At 38.9% G+C, this 19,762-nt stretch overlaps 1 protein-coding gene across 1 annotated transcript in view; it reads left to right on the top strand.

Moving 5' to 3' along the window:
- The window catches only part of LOC149174020 (uncharacterized), a 178,908-nt gene that overhangs the window by 83,563 nt on the left and 75,583 nt on the right, over positions 1–19,762 (top strand). The window lies entirely within an intron of this gene.

Consider the following 19,762-nt stretch of genomic DNA (forward strand, 5'->3'; position numbering starts at 1 on the left):
GGTTTTGACCATATATTCTAGAAGGTTCTTGGTTGGGCATGTTATTGCAAAATCTAACAGGCTTAGTGCAAAGCCTCACTAGGCAACCTAGGTCTTATGGCAACAAGAGATCGGCCACCATTGTCACCCCAGTGGCTTCTCTCCAGATGTTTAATGGTGAATTTAATCCTACGAGGGAGGATTCCCTATAATGATTATTAGAAAAATATTCAACTAAGGAGGGCTCAATGGTGGTATAAGGTCTAATCAGGGAAAGGTACTGGCAGAGTCTAGAAAGGCTAAGATAAGAGTTGCCCAAAGTTCAAGTACACTTTCTTAAGACCTATGTAATTTAGAAGAGAGACGCTATAAGTTATTCGGGGTACATGGTAACATATAGCAGCTTTAGAAGATAGCTTATCAAGCATGGACTGACAAAGGAACAATGCTATCCAGGAGGTAGACTAGGTTTATGTTGAGAAATGTAACTATGCTCGGTCTTCATAATTGTTATTGTATTTATATCATTATATATTTATTGTAAAAGTGAAAAAGAGAAAAAGAAAATTATTTTTGAAGCATGGGTTTCATGCTCCTTTTATTTGTCAATTAGGTCAAGCATGTTCTTCATGCTCCTAGGGTTTATTGAGTCAATAAAGTCCTTGTCATATGTTTACGAACCTTATGGGCATATTGTATCAGGAAAGAAGTATTAAATTTGATTTTAAAGTATTCTTTTTAGACTCCCAAGACCAAGTCGGCCCTACCAGTGAAGTTGGCATAGAAGAGGCCCATTCGACCCTTGAAGAAGGTATAAATAGGAAGAGACTTTGACCTATTTGGTCACCAATGAGAAGCAAGTTTGATCTGCACCAAAATTAGAAGAAAAATACAAGCGAAGGCAAGAAGGAAGGAAGAGAACTCAGGCGAAGGAGAGAAAGATTGTTTTTTGACCTAATTCAGTGCACATGTGAGATTTTCTAGGGGTTTTGTTGTTGCTATAGACCAAAATTGTAGGCCGAGGGTTGCAAGAATGAAGTCATAAGCCGAGACCTTGAAAGTTGCAGAAGAAAGACACTTTGACTTTCGTTGACTTGGATAGACTTTGACTCTTTTGGAGGAGATACTTTGGAGGGTTGACTTGGTGCTTGGTGGAAGTTCTTGGTCTTGTTTTGGGGTCTTGGATGTCTCATTTTTGACTTGGTTCTATATAGAGAAGAGTTTGATTGGGTTTTCCCCTAGGAGAGAGGGGTTTTGCCTTGGCTGAGAGCCTATATCTTGTGTCTTTTGTTCTTGTGATCTTCATACATTTTTGAATTGGTAATTGCTTGATGAAAGAAGAAATAATAAAGAATTAAAGGCCAACACATAATCACAAGTAATTATCAAGAAAAGAGGAATCAAAACCCTAATTTCCATCCACATTGATTTCTCAACATGGTATCAGAGCTAAGGTTAAGGAAGGACGCTTTGAAGATCACCTCGTTGGCCATCTCTTTGAAGACTCCCTTGAAGCATTCCTTGAAACAATTATCTACAATGGCTAGCTATATGAAGCAAGGCATCAAGACTATTGGAAGCTTCTTGATATCTACCAAAGATTGTGTGATCAAGTTCATCTCAAGACTATCAAAGGGTATCATGGATAAAGTATTATTTTCCACTCTCACAGGTATTGTCTCACAGGCACTTTTGATGCTGAGGACATATGGATAATTGACAGTGGAGGCTCATGTTAATTTTTCCACAGTTCTATGCTATGCCAATTACTTTAGCCCAATTCAATTATTTGATAAGCAATCTTTTCAACAACAATCAATTCTTCCAATAATCAACAGTAATTGAAGATAGAACAGTAAATGCAATGACAATAAGAGACAATCAAGAGCATTAACAAGAGACACCAATTTGATCAAAGACCGGGGAAAAACCCCACAAGGGGGAAAACCCTTTCAAAATTCTTCTTGTATTAGATTGCCTTCAAATGTTCAACAGAGAGTACAAAGAATCAAATCCATAAACAAGAGTCAAAGTCAAGGCTTTGACTTATCCAAAAAATCAATCACCTAAGATCCAATATGTCAATGATGAAAAGGTCAAATCTGGTGAACTGTCTAAAGTCTGCAAATTTGAGAAGTCAACAATAGTCAATGTGCCCTAACCAGTAAATAATTCTGTGGTCAAAGTGCTCTAATCAGACTCCGTCAAAGGTCAAACAGTGTGGTCTCAAGTGTTGGTCTAACAGAAGCAAAAACAATCCAAAGTCATTCAGTCAAACCTAGTCAATGAAGAGATAAATCTTGTAGTCAAATCTGCGGTCAAAGCCTGTGGTCAACGTAGGTCAAACAACTCCAATCACCTCAGTTTCTATGTCAAATAATGCGGCTTAGTGAGACAGAGATACCCAAAAAAATTGAACCAAAAAGATGCCAAATGACCCTTGGTCAACGCTGGTCAAAGTGTAGATGAACTTTAGATTTTCGACCCCCTAAAATTGACCATCTTCCTACTTGCACGAGTGAAGAAAAGAGTTGCCTCAAACCTGTGCAAACCAATCAGATTGAGAGAGAGAAGATGAGATGATGTTGTGATGTCCAAATGAGCTTGAGGTCACTTGTATTTATATGCGTTGGAGGAGGGGTCATTTAGCTTCTAGGTTGACTTGAACAAATGTGTCATTGTGGGTTTGACTTAAAAAATACACTTTTCCTTATCCAAAGTCAGTGCTTCAAAGGTCAATTTTTGTCCTCTCGGTAAGAGGAATCTAGTCCAACCAACTGCATCATGTGATCATCACAAATATCTCATCATCAAATCATGTCCCATCTCTGATCATCTTGACTCAACTCTATCTGCTGAATCATTCTTGAATCTAAAGAAGAAAAATCATAGGGAGGCTATAGCTACCACCCTCTATCAAGCAATAGGCGAGATACAACTTACTGAGCAAGGATCACAACCATCCCGTTTTGCAACCAATGGGCGAGATACCACTTGCTATAAGAAGTAAGGATCACATCCATCCTATTGCCTTTTGATCTTCCTAGCAATGACCCTTAAGAGTCATGTGGTAGAACACCTACATCATAATCCGAGCTTGGGTTAGATACCTGACTTACCAAAGGTAAGGATCACACAGACCAAGCCTCCTTAACCCATTGGCCAGATGGGGAGGGACAATCCCAACAAGCCTAGCTTGTGGGTATGATGCCAAATGGGGTATACTCTGCTAGATGTAACGAACAAAGTTCGTATATGCAGCGGAATAATTCAGAAGAACTGAAATATGTAAGTGTCCATCGTAGGACAAGTAGAAATTGTATATAAGAATTGTTGAATGTACAAAAGATGTATCAAATGATTACAATGAGGGCCCACTTGTATACTTAGGCAAGTGCCCTTTCATGAATGGTCACATCTCTAAGACACGCCTCTTCATTACTAACGAACTATTAGCTAATTAATTACTATTTATTATTATTATATTTATACATTTATTTGTTTTATATGAATTATATTCATAACATTGCCTTCCTCTTCAAAAAGCTTTGTTCTCAAAGCTTATCGACGAAAGGGCTTGGTCTCTTTTGCCGTTTCGAATATCTTCTCGTCCTAGAACTTTCATCTTCGTTGATACAAGACAATATGATCCTCTGAGTGATAAACAAAATTATCGGCCTGAGAATGGATCTGACCATCCAAGATTAATTTTTTGTGGAATCTTCCGATCCTTGAAATTTGTAATGAATTATTATCATAGGATTGGATTCTGCAAACTTCAGTGTTCCTTGGAACATAAATCTGTTGCTTTCATTCTGAATGGTCCAAATATGTCGATTGACTTAGTTGTCTTCTCTTGTGATTTAGATGTCGATAAGGAGCTCTTGCAGTTTGATCTTGCCCTAATCTGTTTGTGGTGATTTCCCGTTTTACTTCAGGGACTGTTGTTGTTGAGTTGGTTACTGAATCATCGCTTGGAATTTCCATGTTTGAACTGCAACATCTGAATATGTTTTAACTTCTGTTGGTTTCTCATCTTCTTGAGTTATGATATTGACTGGATCGATATTTGTTCCTTTATCTTCAACTTGGACTGTTACAACTGGAGACTTCAATAGTTCTTCTTGAGTAAGTTGTTCTAACTTTTCATTTAGCAACTTCTTCTCATTTTTAAGCTTCTTTATTTGCGTAAGAAGGTTTTGATTATGATTCCTTAGACATGAAAGTTCGTCATTTTTTGAATTGTTGACTTTATTCTTAGTATCCTCCTCATCTTTTAAACTTTTGATTTGTTCTACTAATGTTTGAGTAAGGTTCTTCAAACGTAAATTTTCCTCTTTTTCTAATAAGGACTTCTTGAGTTCGTTCTTTGTGGCCTTAGCTTTCTTGACTTGTTCAAGTAGTTTTTCACTGTGATCTTTGAGGCACAAAATTTCTTTGTCTTTATTGGAGATGACTTCTTCAAACTCTTTCTACTTCTTTGGTATAATTTTTTATTATCTTGAAACATTAATTTTGAAATATCCTTAAAGTCTTCTTATGAAGGCATTATTGGTTCTGACTTCATTGTCATGTCCTGGAAGGTGATCATCTTCTTCTTATAAGGAAACATCAAAATCTTTTTCTCTAAATTTAACATGAACGTACCCAATTCTTTTAACCAAGGTTGACCAAAAATGATGTCAATTTTTGGGTTAAACATAGTTACAACACGGAATTGAGAGATGTATTCATAATGGTCAATTATTACTTGTAAATCATTATTTTCATATTCTTTGTCGCTTTTTTTTAATTACAAATTTTTGTCTCCTATTATTGACTTTGGAATTAATAATTGATTCGCCAAATTAACATTGACGTAATTTTCCTCGACACTTGTGCTGATAGCGATATGAATCTCCTTCCCTTGGGTATTCCCTCTTAATATAATTAATCTACAATCTGCAATTGAAAGACCTTTATAGGAGAATTTTCCTTCTTTTACTTCTGAATTAGAGTCCATTTTTTGTAGGTCAATTGCTTTTGTAGAATGATATGTCAACGATAAGTGAACTTAGGGTTAAAAACAACCCTTTTCCTTCACAACTTTATTATTCCTCCTTTTTTTTAAAAATAATTTCTTGAACTTGTATATATGATAAACTTTTATTTATTTATTTATTAAGTAACCTTATCACTTAGATTTTTTTTTTTCAAATTTAAATTAAAAATTTGGAGAATCTTCAATGACTTGAACTTTATAAATAGCCTTATATATATATATTTATTCTTTTTATTTATTTTTATTGAAACTTAAATAGCCTCTTTCTTTAATTCAAATGGAAATGGCCTTTTATAAAGCTTCATAATCCTTTCAATGTAGCTTCCTTTATAATTACCCAAACTCGTGCTTCGTAAATAGTCTTTTTATTTTTAGTTTTGAACTTAATTCTTCTCCCACGATCTTCTCCGTAACTTCACTTATGAATAATATAATTATGTGTTAGCTAATTGTGTACGAAGGGATGTGATAATTGGAAATATATGTAACCTCAATGTTTAATGAATTAAATGGGTTGGTTGGAGGGTCGCGATTTTTGACTTGTCGCTGTACAATTTGCTATGGAATTGAGCAGGTAACGTCAGCTAGGGGGCAGACTTACAACGAGTCTTGATTGAATTGGGAAGAGTTGTAACCGTGGCGGGGGAGATAAAGTGTCGGTCTGCGGTGGAGTTACACAACGACAGAGTGGATGATTGACATAATTGCTGTCAAGCGGTGGTGGCTCGGATGGTTGGAAGACGGGACAGATGAACTGGTGTGAAACAAAGGTGGCAGTAGAAATCAGAGGCTTGATCAAGGACAATGGGCGGTTGGGCATGAAATAGCAATGGAGCAGGGTTACAGTGGAGGCAGAGGCATGGCCAACGAATGAGGGAATTGAAGATCGTGTCTGTTGGTGGAAACAAGGCAACGATCCACTGTGATATGTGGATGCAGTGAGCGGCTGAACGATGGTGCATGCAGGACTAATATTAGTGGCGGCTGGCCGGCTGTGGCTTTGGTTGTGTGCTGTGGAATGTCGGTGTGGTTGTAGCTGCGTCGCTCGACGGATAAAGAAATTTCATATTGCAGAGAACGATTGGGCACAGTGATGTTGTCTTGTCGTCAGTGGCTTTGTGGGCGGGTGCTGACAACGGATGTAGTGGCAACGACTGGGTTTATAGGCCCGACGACACCAATTGTGATGTGGCTGTTGTCGTTTCGAGTGATTTCGACTGTTGTTATGTTGCTTTGTTGTTTTTTTAATCTTAAAATTTTTCTGTTAATATATATCCCCTTTTTTTAACTTGTTATTTTTTCTTTTAATATATTTCCCTTATTTATATCTTTTTATTTCATTTTTTTATATCTATTTGATTCTTGTTTTTCTTTTTTAATATATATTTTTTTCTTTGTTCTTTTCTTTCTTTTATGAAGTCCTTTTTATTAGTAATGGCCAAAGATCTTTTTATTTTTTATTTTCATTTATTTTTATTTATTTTTTATTTTATTTTATATGGCCAAGGGCCAATTAGCAAAAATGGAGAAACTCCAACTTGTGTAGCGAATGCTTTAGTTTCGATGACAACAATGTTGACGAAGGATTGATGGCCAAAGGCTGGGATCAACCAACGTGGCTCTGATACCAATGTAACAAACAAAGTTTGTATACACAGTAGAATAATTCAGAAGAACTGAAATATGTAAGTATCCATCATAGGATGAGTAGTAATTGTATATAAGAATTGTTGAATGTACAAAAGATGTGTCAAATGATTACAATGAGGGCCTGCTTATACCTAGGTAGGTGCCCTTTTATGAATGGTCACGTCTCTAAGACATGCCTCTTCATTACTAACTAACTATTAGTTAATTAATTATTAGTTTTTATTATTATATTTATATTTACATTTATCAGTTTTATATGAATTATATTCATAACACTAGACCAAGATAGGGGGAGATACCTGACTTGTCATAAAGGACAAGGACCAAGCACACCCTGTGGGTGACAATAGGGGAGATACCTATCCTATTACAAGTGTAGGGATCACACACACCTATTGTCCAGAGATCCCTCAACCTCAGGAGCCCTCAATGCTCCATTTCCACCTTGGGAGCTCTACCAAGGGGGAAGAGCTATTCTCAGTGTTCTCGATTAGCGAAGCCCCTTTTCCAGAGGGGTCACTTCCATTAGTCTAAGCTGCTTTCTGAAGACCAAGAACTTTCCTTTCGGCAAAGCCTTGGTGAGAATATTCACAATCTGCTCGTCTATCAATATGTGATGGAGTCTTACGGCTCCTTTCTGCACCATGTCTCGAATGTAATGATACTTGATCTCTATATGCTTGGACTTGTCATGAAATACATTATTCTTTGCCAATCAGATCCTACTTTTGTTGTCGCAATATATCATGATAGTGTCAAGGACCATCTCAAACAACTCTCCAATGAGCTTCCTCAACCAAACTGCCTCATAGCTAGCCATGCTAGCGACAATATACTCTGCCTCGGCTGTACTCAAAGCTACGAACTTTTGTTTCCTGCTCATCCAAGATATCACGACGGATCCAAGGCTAAAACAACATCCTGAAGTGCTTTTCCCATAAACAACATATCTTGCCCAGTCAACATCAGTATATTCATGAAGTCTCACATTGTTGGCAGTATATCTCAAACCAAGGGTAACTATCCCATGCAAATATCACAGAATATGTTTGGCAGCAACCCAATGTGCATGGAGGGGCTCAGTCATGAATTAACTCAAAGTGTTCATTGCAAAGCATATATCCAGATGGGTGTTTACCAAGAATGTCAAAGCCCCAATCAACTCTTTATACTCAAATCGGGTCCTGCAGTTTCTCCACATAGCTTCTTGAAATTCATTTCCATCGGTGTGGCTAGGGACTTGCATTCTTCCATTCCAAATCTCTCCAACAACTTCACGACATATTTTCTTTGCGAAAGGAAAATCTCTCCAGGTTTCTGCCAGACTTCTAGTCCCAAGAAATAGTGCATCATGCCAAGATTCTTCATCTTGAACTCAGAGGCGAACTCCTTGAACTCAGAGGCGAACTCCTTGTTACACTCGATCATCAGGGGCTCAGTACCTGTCAAGAATAGATCATCAACATATAGAACCAAAATCAAAGGCATACATTGGACCAACTTGAAGTATAGGTTGGGATCAACGCTGCTTCTCGTGAATCCAAGCTTCACTAGGTAACTATATATATATGGGCGTACCATGCTCTGGGGGCTTGCTTCAAGCCATATAATGCCTTCTTCTTCTTGTAACATGCCATGAAGAAATGTCTTATTTACATCCATATGGTGAAGGGACCATCTTTGACTTGCAGCAAGGTCAACTATTGAACGAATGGTGGTATATCAAGCCACAGGAGAAAATATATCATCATAATCTTCTCCCTCTTTCTGGGAGAATCCTCGGGCCACGAACCTTGCCTTATACTTCTCGATGCGTCCATCAACTCCATGCTTGATCTTGAATAGCCATTTTGAAGTCACCACTGATTTCCCTTTCGATCTTGGAACAACATCCCATACATCATTCTTCATAATTGATTCGTATTCTTTGACCATGGCATCCTTCCAGACTTGTTCCTTCATGACTTCTTCAAAGGTGGGAGGCTCAACTTGAATCATATTGCTCATTGTTACAACATATCCCTGGTACATGCACGACTTCTTTCTTTCCCTAAAGGTTCCACGAGCAACAACATGTCTTTCAACATCTTGTAATGTGTCACGAAGCCAAAGTGGCCTCTTCCTGGCAGGGGGATCACATGGAGGAGGATCCAAGGGGTCCATGGGCTCCATGGGATCATCAACAATATCTCTCTCAAATTCCGACATGGAAGGACCTTCTAGAATATCCATATCATCATTTTTCTTCTCAAGAGGAGGAGGCGGAGGAAGGTCCCTTGCTTTTCCAAGGGCAACATCTTCATTGAATGTTACATCCCTACTAATCTCAACCTTCCTTTGACTAAGAATATATATTCTAAATGCTTAAGAATTTTCATAATACCCAACAAATGTACCTTTTCTTTCGGTGGCTTCCAGTTTGTTCTTGTTGTCCTTCGACACATGGAAATATACGGGGCAACCAAATATCCTAAGATGGCTAATGTCAGGCTTGACACCTATGAATACTTCTTCAAGAGTCTTGTTGTCCAATGCTTGATAAGGAACCCTGTTTTGAACATATATCGCTGTATTTGTTGCTTCACCCCAAAGGAACTTCGACAACTTTGATTATGGAGCATAGCTCAGGCAACTTCCACAACAAATTTGTTCTTTCTCTCTACCACTCCATTTTATTTGGGATTATAGGGCCCAAGATACCTTCCTTATTGCAAAAGTCAATGAACTCATTCGAAATGTACTTTCCACCATTGTCAGACGTGAAGACCTTAATTTTCTTCCTTGTTTGATTTTCGATCAAAGCCTTGAAGTCCTTGAACACATCGAAGGCCTCATCGTTATGCTTCAAGTAATATAACCATGTCTTCTTGGAGAAATCATCGACGCAATTTATGTAGTAGAGATGGCCACCAAGAGAATGTATGCGCAGTGGTCCACGTAAGTCAGAATGAATGAGTTGGAGGATGTCATTAGTCTTATTCTTACTAGATGGCAATGGTTCCCTTGTTTTCTTCCCATTGGCACATCTTGGACATACTCCGTCATGTTGAGCTTAAACATTGGAGATCCCAGAGACTAACTTCTTCAATTTCAGAAGAGCTTCATAATGTAGATGTGCCAATCTTTGGTGCCATATCTCGCTTTGATGATTAGTGTCATGGAACATTTCTAGAAGGGGTCTTCCATTGACTCTATAGAGTCCTTCTGCTCTAGATCCCAATGTAAAGGCATCATTCATTCGGGATTCCTTTGGCCAGATGAGAACCTTTCCTTTGATGAAGGCTGCTCTCATTCCTTTGTCTTCCAAAGCGGAAATAAATACAAAGTTTTTCTCTAGTTCTAGAACATACATCACTTCATTTGACAGATCCAAAGCCCTTGATAGGATATTGTCTCTAAGAATAATCTTCAAACTTGTCTCCTTCTCAACCAGATTTGAGAGGACCTCCTTATACCCGGAGAAGCATCGAGAGGCCCCACTATCTACTAGCCAAATATCATATGAATCTGGAGGAGAAGAACTAGAGAGGGCAGAAATAAGAATATACTCAAATCGACTAGCAACAACATTATTTTCATACCTGGAATTTCTTGACTTCTTTTGAGGATGGTGGTCTTCTTCACGATCATCCGGAGAATTTCTTCTTCTTCCATCTCTTCCATTTTGATCATTCCTTTGATCATCTCTTCCTCTTTGATTATTGAACCTGCTATTGTTGCTTCAAGTGTTGTATCTTGGAGCATTGTTCTTCTTCGGGCAATCTCGAGCATAGTGACCTTTCTTGTGACAATGGTAGCATTTAATGTGCAACAATTCCTTTTCCCTTCCATTCCTTCTATTAGAGGTTTGAGGAGTAGGCTTCATTGAACTTGATGGACCTCCCTTTCCTTTCTTTTTTGTGTCATGAGCAACAAAAACAGATGCCTCTCCTTCATGCTTTTGAATCCTTCCCCTTGAGATCATCTTGGATTCTTCTTGAGTGCATTTTCTAAGTAGCCAATAAAATGACGCGAAATTGTTGTTATTGCTTATGGTGGTAATGAAGGTTTCCCAAGTAGGAGGGAGACCTCTAAGGGTTACCAACACCAACTCCCTGTCAGGTACTATTTCCCCAATTCTCTGCAATTGATCTCTAAGATGAGATATCCTCATGATATAGGATTGCACAAATTTTCCTTTAGCTGATTTTCATATCTTTAAGTTGATCTTTCAAGGAGATGATTTCATTCAATTTGTTGACCTCATACATGTCGTGTAGCTTATCATACATATCCTTAGATTTCTTCAAATTTCCAACATAGACAAGTAAATGATCTTGCAAACCATCAACAATAATTTTCTTTGATTTTAACTCACCTTTCTTGTACTTGTTCTCGGTAGCAGCGGGGCATTCTAGGGGCTTAGGAACTTTTCCTTGTATGTACTCCAAGACATCATTGTCATTAGATATGATTTCCAACCTAATCTTGCAAGCAACAAAATTTGATGACTCTCCCAGCTTTTCAGCTTCCTTGAAGTATGAGGTAGTCATCTTGACTTGTTTAGATAGATTCCTTCAACGTTTCCAAAAATGATTGCTCTAGCTTTTGTCTCCTTTGGGATTGTCCTTCACCTTAGCTTTGATAACATGTTAATTTTTCCACAGTTCTATGCTATGTCAATTACATTAGCCCAATTCAATTCATCAATAAGCAAGCTTTTCAACAACAATTAATTCTTCCAATAATCAACAATAATTGAAGATAGAAGAGTAAATGCAATGGCAATAAGAGACAATCAAGAGCATTAACAAGAGACACCGATTTGGTCAAAGACCAGGGAAAAACGCCACAAGGGGGACAATCCTTTGAAAATTCTTCTTCTATTAGATTGTCTTCAAATGTTCAATAGAGTACAATGAGTTAAATCCATAAACAAGAGTCAAATTCAAGGGTTTGACTTATGTTAAAGATGGCAACTAGGGATCAATTCCCTCATTTGGAAGGCTCCTCTTGATGGCACACTTCACCCTTGAGGAGTTCTTGATGGCATAATTCATCATTGGGAATTTTTGAATTTTTGTCTTTCTCCCAATGCTTCATTTTTAGGTCAGCTCAAGTCCGCTCATGGATGAAAAGACAAGTCTCTTCACCCCACCTCCAACAACTATAAATAAGGCTATTCGTTCACCTCATTTGGTGTGAAAATTCTATCACTGCAACAACTGATTTATTTTACCTACTTATTTCCCAATAAGTTATTTACGAAAACCCTTCAGTAAACATCAAAATATATTCTGTTGCAGATATCATACCATAATACAAAAACAAATACATGCACACGAATCAGACACATCAACACAGATATTTTGGACAATTGTCCCCGGAAAAACCCAATGCGGGAAAACCAGTGCAGCAGAGGATGATTTTATTATTCAACAATTCTTTAGTACAATTGGGTGCCAAACTGGCTTACCCAACAGAGAAAAATTCTCTCACACTTCTCCCAGTCTCAGCTTCAGGCTTGCTGGCCTCTATGTAGCTCCGAGACCCTCTGCGTCAGCTCATGCCTCTATGTGTCAGCATTGGGCCTCTTTGCATCACCGACGCAGACCCTCCAGTGACTGCGAGTTCTGCTGCCTCTGCGTCTACCTCTCCAACCTCTGCGTTGATCCTTTGGTGTTGTTCCTGACTCTCTGTTCCGTACTTGCTGCCTCTTGCTGCTCTCCAGACCAATGTTGTTAAAAGCGCGAGCGGGATTAAATCGGCGCCGGGAATAAAGCGGAAAAAATCGGCAAAAGCGGGAAAAAAGCGGGAAAAAAGCGTTTGGCACAAAAATATTCATTTTTTTTCATTTTTTTTCAATTTTTTTAATATCTAAACCATCCACAACATAAAATAAATACATTGACACATAAATATGATAAAAAAACTAATATATAAGATGTTTAATATCATTTCTAGCGCTAAAATCACACATAACATTGAATCATGTCCTGAATAGTAAGTCCTGAGTCCCAACTCAGCCTCAAAATATCAACAAAAAATATGATAATGTATCTCATCATGTCATAATGTCATATACAATAAAATGAAAGTCTAATCCTATTGATTTCCTCTGCCTCTCTTGCGAGAAAATGTCACAGCTTTCTCTTTCCCTCTAGATGTAGAAGCTGGTGCCTGTGCTGGTGGAAATGGCAGTGGAGTTTGACGTGCTCTAGAAGCTGAAGAACTAGTAGTAGCAGCTACAAGAGGTAGACGGAGACCACGTCCTCTACTGGTGGTAGTGGTAGCCCGGGTAGGCGGTGTCACCTCCTCCTCCTGCTCCTCCTCCTCCACCTGCTCCTGCTCCTCCTCCTCCTCCTCCTCCCCCTCCTCCTCCCCCTCATCCTGCACTAACCAATCATCAGTGGGATCCATGAGAGGCCTCTCGGTCTCAACCCTCCATTCAACAGTGGTGTCAATCCCATCCAATGAGATGGCATCCATATCAGGTGTCCTCTCTAGTTGCCTCACCCACAATCGAAGATTGTAGTAGACATAGACCATGTCATTAAGTCTATGGGACTCCAACCTGTACAAAGTTCATGAAATAATAATTAATAATTAATATTATAAAAAAAATATTGTTTAATGAATTCAAAAATTTATTTGGAAATTTGCAATATTTTAAATGTTTAAGTGTTAACCTATTGCGCTTCTTGTTGTGTATTTTTTCAAATACACTCCAATTGCGCTCACATCCTGAGGAGCTGCATGTTTGGCTGAGGATGCGTACGGCAAGCTTTTGCAAAAGGGGTACTCTGCCACCATACATCTTCCACCATGCGTCTACAACAAAATTACAAATAAAATTTTAAATAAACATAAGAAAAAAATGGAATTTGAAGAGACAATGAAATTTGAAACAAAGTTACAAAGTACAAACTAAAAATTTTAAAATACCTGGCATTTTAATCGTCCTATCAGTGACAGCCATCTCAAAGCCAAATGTGCCACCTGACATCTTATATGTCTCAATTTGTTTAGAGATCTCTATACGTTGTTCTGGAGATCTCACCATCTTCTGGACACAGGATAATAATCCATCCATGATCTCAGCATCAAAATTAAACCCACATGCATAAGAAAATGCAGGGTTCAGGAAAAGCCCAGCAACATGAATGGGACGATGGAGTGTGTTGTTCCATCGCTCATCAATCACTTCCCATAGAAGGAGTTGTTTCTGAAACCCATCATCTCCCTTATCATCATAGTAGGACCGAATGGCTTCTTTGGCCCTGTCCATGGCTTCATACAAATAGCCCATTGCGGGCTTCTCACCATCAACCAACCGAAGAACCTTTACCAAAGGTTCAGTAACGGCGCACACTTCCTGCACTCCCGCCCAGAAGTCTTCCTGGTATGAAACTAGTCTGCAGACGGCTTCTCCTTCTGGTTTGCGGCTCATTGACGAAGCACGCCACTCCTCTGAAAGAAACATTCTCTTCAAATCCCACATAGAATTCAAGAGGGATTGAAGAGATATGAAACTCGTCGCAAACCGTGTAATGGCGGGGCGCACCAACTCTTTGTTGTTGGTGCATTTTCTCATCAAGCTAAGCACAGATGTATGATTGTAAATAAATTTTGTGATGCTTTTTGATGAGTCAACAATATCTTTGACAAAGGGAATTTTCCCTATGTCCTCTAACATCAAATCAATACAATGGGCAGCACAAGGTGTCCAAAATAAAGTAGGATGCCTGTCCATAAGCATTCTACCAGCAGCAACATAATTTGCAGCATTGTCCGTTATGACTTGGACAACATTTTCTGCACCCACCTCCAAAATAAACACATCCAGCAAATCACATAAAGTTCTTGCATCTTTGATTTGATGAGTTGCATCAATAGATTTGATAAACATAGTCCCCTTGGGACAACTAACCAAGAAGTTTATAAGGGTTCTCCCCTTTTGGTCAGTCCAACCGTCTGACATAACAGTGCATCCTGTTTGTGCCCATGATGCCCTAAAATCCTCCAATCTTTGGGTGCAGTCACGCTTTTCATCTTGAAGAATCCGGTCTCTGAAATCATGATAAGAAGGGATTTTGTACCCCGGGCCAACACTGGCAATAGCATCAACAGCAGGTTGGAAAAATGGATTATTCCTTACAATGCTGAAAGGAATATCACTCCAGAGGAGAAAATTTGCCATCAACCTATCAGCTTGTTCTTTTTCAGTTCTTTTTAGCATTGAACTGATAGTTGGTTGTGAACCAGGTGTGGTTCGAGAAACAAAAAATGATGATGCAGCTACCGGATTGACTGACGCTGCAGTAGAACCAGTGCCACTTGGCCCACTTCCTTCAGCTGACCTTTTTAGTTGCCTTTTGAGTTCTTCTTTGGCCTCTCTAGCGTGCTCTAATTCTCCCAATGCTCTCATGGCTCTTTGGATAAGTTCAGCATTTGTATTTATACAGGGCCCCACATCATGTCCAGGGATTTGTGCAAGGTGATACTTCAACCTGTACACCCCCCCGCGTATCTCCTTTCCACACAACTTGCAATACAAGTTTTGTCTATCATTCGGAGCTTTAGGTTCACCATATTCCCAGAAAGGATCCAATTTCCTTGGCATGTTTGTTTTTGAATTTTGAATTTGCAAACCTATGGAAAAATAAGGATTAGGAAATAGGAATTTAGGATTACAAATTACAATTTAGCATTTACAAAATTACAAAATACAAATTTCCAAAATCCAAAGTTCCAAACCCAAGTTACCCAACCAAATGGCAAATGCCAAAAAACAATGAAAAAACATAAACAATGTTTAAAAAAAATGAAAAAAAAATAAAAATTGGTTCCCATACTCATACCAAGTTACCCATCCCAAATCAATGAAAAAATACAAAAAATTCTTTAAAAACAAAAGGAAAATGGTGCCCATATGAAATTTGCCAACCAAAAACAATGAAAAACAAAGTTTTTAAACAAGGAAAACAAAAAAAAATTAATCTACATACCGTTTTTATGGAGAAATTTGTGATCTCCTCTTGAAATTCTCCAACAAGCACTTGGATTTGCTTCCAAACCCTTCAGCTCCTCTCTCCCAACACTTCTCCTCCTCCAACGCGCGCCCACAGTCAGAAATGACATAAAAAAAATCGCATTTCGTTATTATAACCCGCTGCCCCGCGCCTCGCTGCTTTTTTACATAAAAATCGCGCTTTTTTTCGGAAAAAAGCGGTATAAAAAAAGGCCGCTTTTTACCGATAAAACGCGGGTTTAAATCGGCGTTTGGAAAAAATCGCGCTTTTTTGAAAAAAGCGCGATTTAAACACGCTTTTAACAACACTGCTCCAGACCACTAGTTCGAATTTCTCAGCTAACCTCGATCCAAAAATCAAACTGACTCGTCTCCCTCAATGTGTTCTCCAACTGACCCTCAAGCCTCTTCTTATACTTTTCCTGTTGGTCTTTTAACGACCGAGATTAAATCTCTAATCAATGACTAAGATTAGACTTGGCTTGATCCATGACTTTTGGAACCTTCTAACCCAGTTTTATATTAATACCCATTAATATTTTATTTTTCCTAAGTTTAGACTTAGGAACTCCATTAAAAATATTAATTATTTTAATATCTCCCAAACCGGGTAGAATCCGCCCAAACCATTTATGGGTCTTGGAGATCTCATGCGCTTAAGCCTCTCCACCAATTTTCATGGCTAGAGAACATCCGATGCTAACCCCAAATTAACACTCCCTCTTAGCGAGGATTGTGCTCTAGTAATACTCCATATTGAGCATCACTCTGACTATACGGCACCGGTACCTGTGTTGATGCTAGGCCTCCCCGCCCAACATCCTCTGCACTGCTGGATCCTCTACTGCTGCCCATGGCTCTGGCTCTGCCACTGTAACTCCCTCTGTATCCATGCTACTGCTGTTCCTTTCTCCCAACACTGCATTTGCACTGCAACCTCTTCTCATCATGCTGCATTGTGCTACTGCTGAATTGCTACTGCATTGCAACATCACCCCCATTTCTGCTACTGAAATGGATTCTTTGTCATCCCCATCTTTTCCCTAAAATAATCAAACTTTGTTCTTCCAAGGGCCTTGGTGAGGATGTCTGCCACTTGCTCTCCTGTAGGAGTGTAGCTCAACTGTACAGCTCCTCGGTAGACAGTCTCTAACAAAGTGACACCGGATATCAATATGTTTTGACTGATCGTGAAACAATGGATTCTCAGAGAGCTTGATGCAACTTTGATTATCACACATGATCCTGGTCGCCTCCATCTTCCTTCTGAATAGGTTCACAAGCAATTTTCTAAGCCATATGGCCTCGCACGAAGCTGTGCTTGCAGCCATATATTCTGCCTCAGCTGAGCTCAGAGCTACGAATTTCTGTTTCCTACTGCACTAGGAGGTCATTCCCGATCCAATGTTGAAACAATATCCAGAGGTACTTTTCTGATCCACTGAACTTCCAGCCCAATCTGCATCAGTAAATCCACTCAATCTGATATCCTTACTCATGGTGTACAAGAGTCCATAATCGATTGTTCCCTATATATATCTGAGAACATGTTTGGCTGCTGCCCAGTGCGCCCTCTTCGGTTCCACCATGAACTGACTGAGGTGTTGACAATGTAACAAATGTTTGGCATGGTATTGACCAGATACATCGGGGACCCTTTAATAATTATTTATTTCTTTAAATTTTTTTAATTTTTTAATTCTTATATTTTATAGGTTAACTTTGTTTTCTTTTTTTACATTTTTATGATTGAATTTTTTTTTTTTTTTTTTTTAAATATATATTTTTATTTACGTTTTGATATTTTTTTTTTAACTTTTTTTTTGTGTTTTTTTTCATTGTTTTTATTTTTGTTTTTATGTTTCCATTATCTTTTTGAAATTTTAATGTTTTTTGGAGTCATAACAAAATCTTTTACACCATTATTTCAAAATGTTGAAAATTTACCAAAAAAAAGTGTTATTCGAGCATGAACACTTTTCGTTTTGAGGGTGTCTTTTGCACAATTTTTGCACACAAAAATTCGGTTTTACTGGCATTTTTTTAAAATGTTGAAAATTAACCCCAAAAAAAATCCATCATTCCATTATTAGCACTTTTCATTTTCAGGCTCGTTTTTGCACAAAAAATTCGTTCTCACTGCCATTTTTAAAACATGTTCAAAATTGACCCTAAAAAAAAAACCATCGTTCTAGTATACACACTTTACGTTTTTAGCACTGTTTTTCATGTTTTTTCAGGGTTTTTTGGGCAGAGTTGTCGTTTTGAGTTTATAGTTCCTGTTTCAAAGTTTACATTGTTTGCATCAATTTTCTTCCAGTTGGTGATCATTGGAGTAGCCATGGGTCTACAATCCTCCATCTTAAATCTCTTCATAATTTCTGTAGCATATCTCCCTTGTCCAAGGAAGATCTCCCCCTTTTGCTGCCAAACTTCCAACCCCATGATCTGAAAATGAGATCTTAGACAATTATTAAGGTATTATAGACTCATGTGCATGGATTTGCCTATATTACTTAGTGCAATGGATCGATAAGATTGCGAATAACATAGACAATGAAGCAGTTAAAGAAACATAATAGACAACACACATAACACATCAAGTTTAATCTGGAGTTCACCCAAAACTCTTGGGCTACGTCTCCTGGTCCAGCCTTCAGTGGTGGCCTCTCTATTATGTCTTCAAGAGCAGAGTTTTACAAAGTGTGAGCTCAAATTGAGTCTCAACACAATAGATACAACAACAGGAGTTTTACTTGAATCCCTCAAGCCTCTCTGAGTACACAGACTCTTTCTATCACTCTCTGTCTCTATCTTCTCTTTGTCTCGGCACTGCCTGTCTTTGTCTCTATCAGTTTGTGGCTTTAAAGCCAATTGGCGCTGTCTGTTCGTTTCCCCTTCTCGGGCTCTCTGGCTCCCGGCCTCTGTTCGCTCGAATCCCCTTCTGAGCGTTAGCAATCATGGCATAACATCTTCAGGGAAGGTGGCCACTTGTTCTGCAACGGAAGGGACCATCGGGCCTTTGAAATCCCCAAAAATAGCGTTCTCTGTTTACACAGAGAAATACACTAAAAACATAGGAAAATTCGCCAAACTGCCGTTTATTAGACTTCAAATATCCTTAAATCCGCTCTATGCTCCTATCGGGTCTACCTTTACATCGCTTATCGCATCTCCACCATTGATTTGAGTGATCTTGATCCAATGGTTGAGATCCATTTTGGGCGGCTCATGCGTACGGGGGTTAATCACCCGAAAAGGGTGGTTTTCTCTCTCCGGTGCTTGGCCACGTGGCAACCAGTGTATGGGCTCGGGCGGAGCCCAGCCAAAACCACTTACCACCTACAGCCCGCTCGAAATCCCGCTCGTTCTGTGGTTTCCCTTTGTATTTGAAAAATACATTAAAACATTGAAAATCCCGCAAAATGGCTCATATCGGACTTGAAATAATATACAATTGCATTAATAAACCCTTTCGGGTCCGTTTTATCACTTTATTCACATTTCTTTTGTTTTTCGTTCATTTAACGAAAATGCGATTTACATTGAAAAAACCCTTTTACCGGACTTGAAATATTATCAACTATCATCCATAATCCTGTCGGGTCCGTTTTCATTGCATCGGTGCTTTGTTCTTTGCATTTCGTTTAGTTAACAAAAATGCGAAATACAAAGGAAAACCCTGTTTTCCGAAACTCAAAATATATGTGTTTTCATTTATAATCCCGTTGGGTTCGGCTATCGCAGTCGCATGTATCGGCCCCGCTCCTTTGTGTTGCTCCGATGCGATATTGCGATGCGATATATATCGCAATCGCACATCGCATAGTCCCCGGGCCGTTGTAAGCGCTCCCTTGTAATCTGCCGATGCGATATGGCGGGTTAACTTGGGCCGTCAATCTGCGCGCTTGATCGACGATCCTCGTTGACCCCGCTGATCGCTATCGCAACATTTATATGGTCGCCTCCGATAGCCTCCGCCTGCCTTTGCTGATTGCGATATGTCGATTGGATCTGGACCGTTGATCGGCCAGATCCGACGGCTCCTGTGCAAAGTTGTTTAAACCGCCGATACTCTGTTT

Source organism: Pinus tabuliformis, chromosome 4_1, assembly GCF_031772625.1.
Source record: "Pinus tabuliformis cultivar Carrire ecotype Pingquan chromosome 4_1, CPIR1, whole genome shotgun sequence".
In the NCBI taxonomy this organism is placed as follows: Eukaryota; Viridiplantae; Streptophyta; class Pinopsida; order Pinales; family Pinaceae; genus Pinus; species Pinus tabuliformis.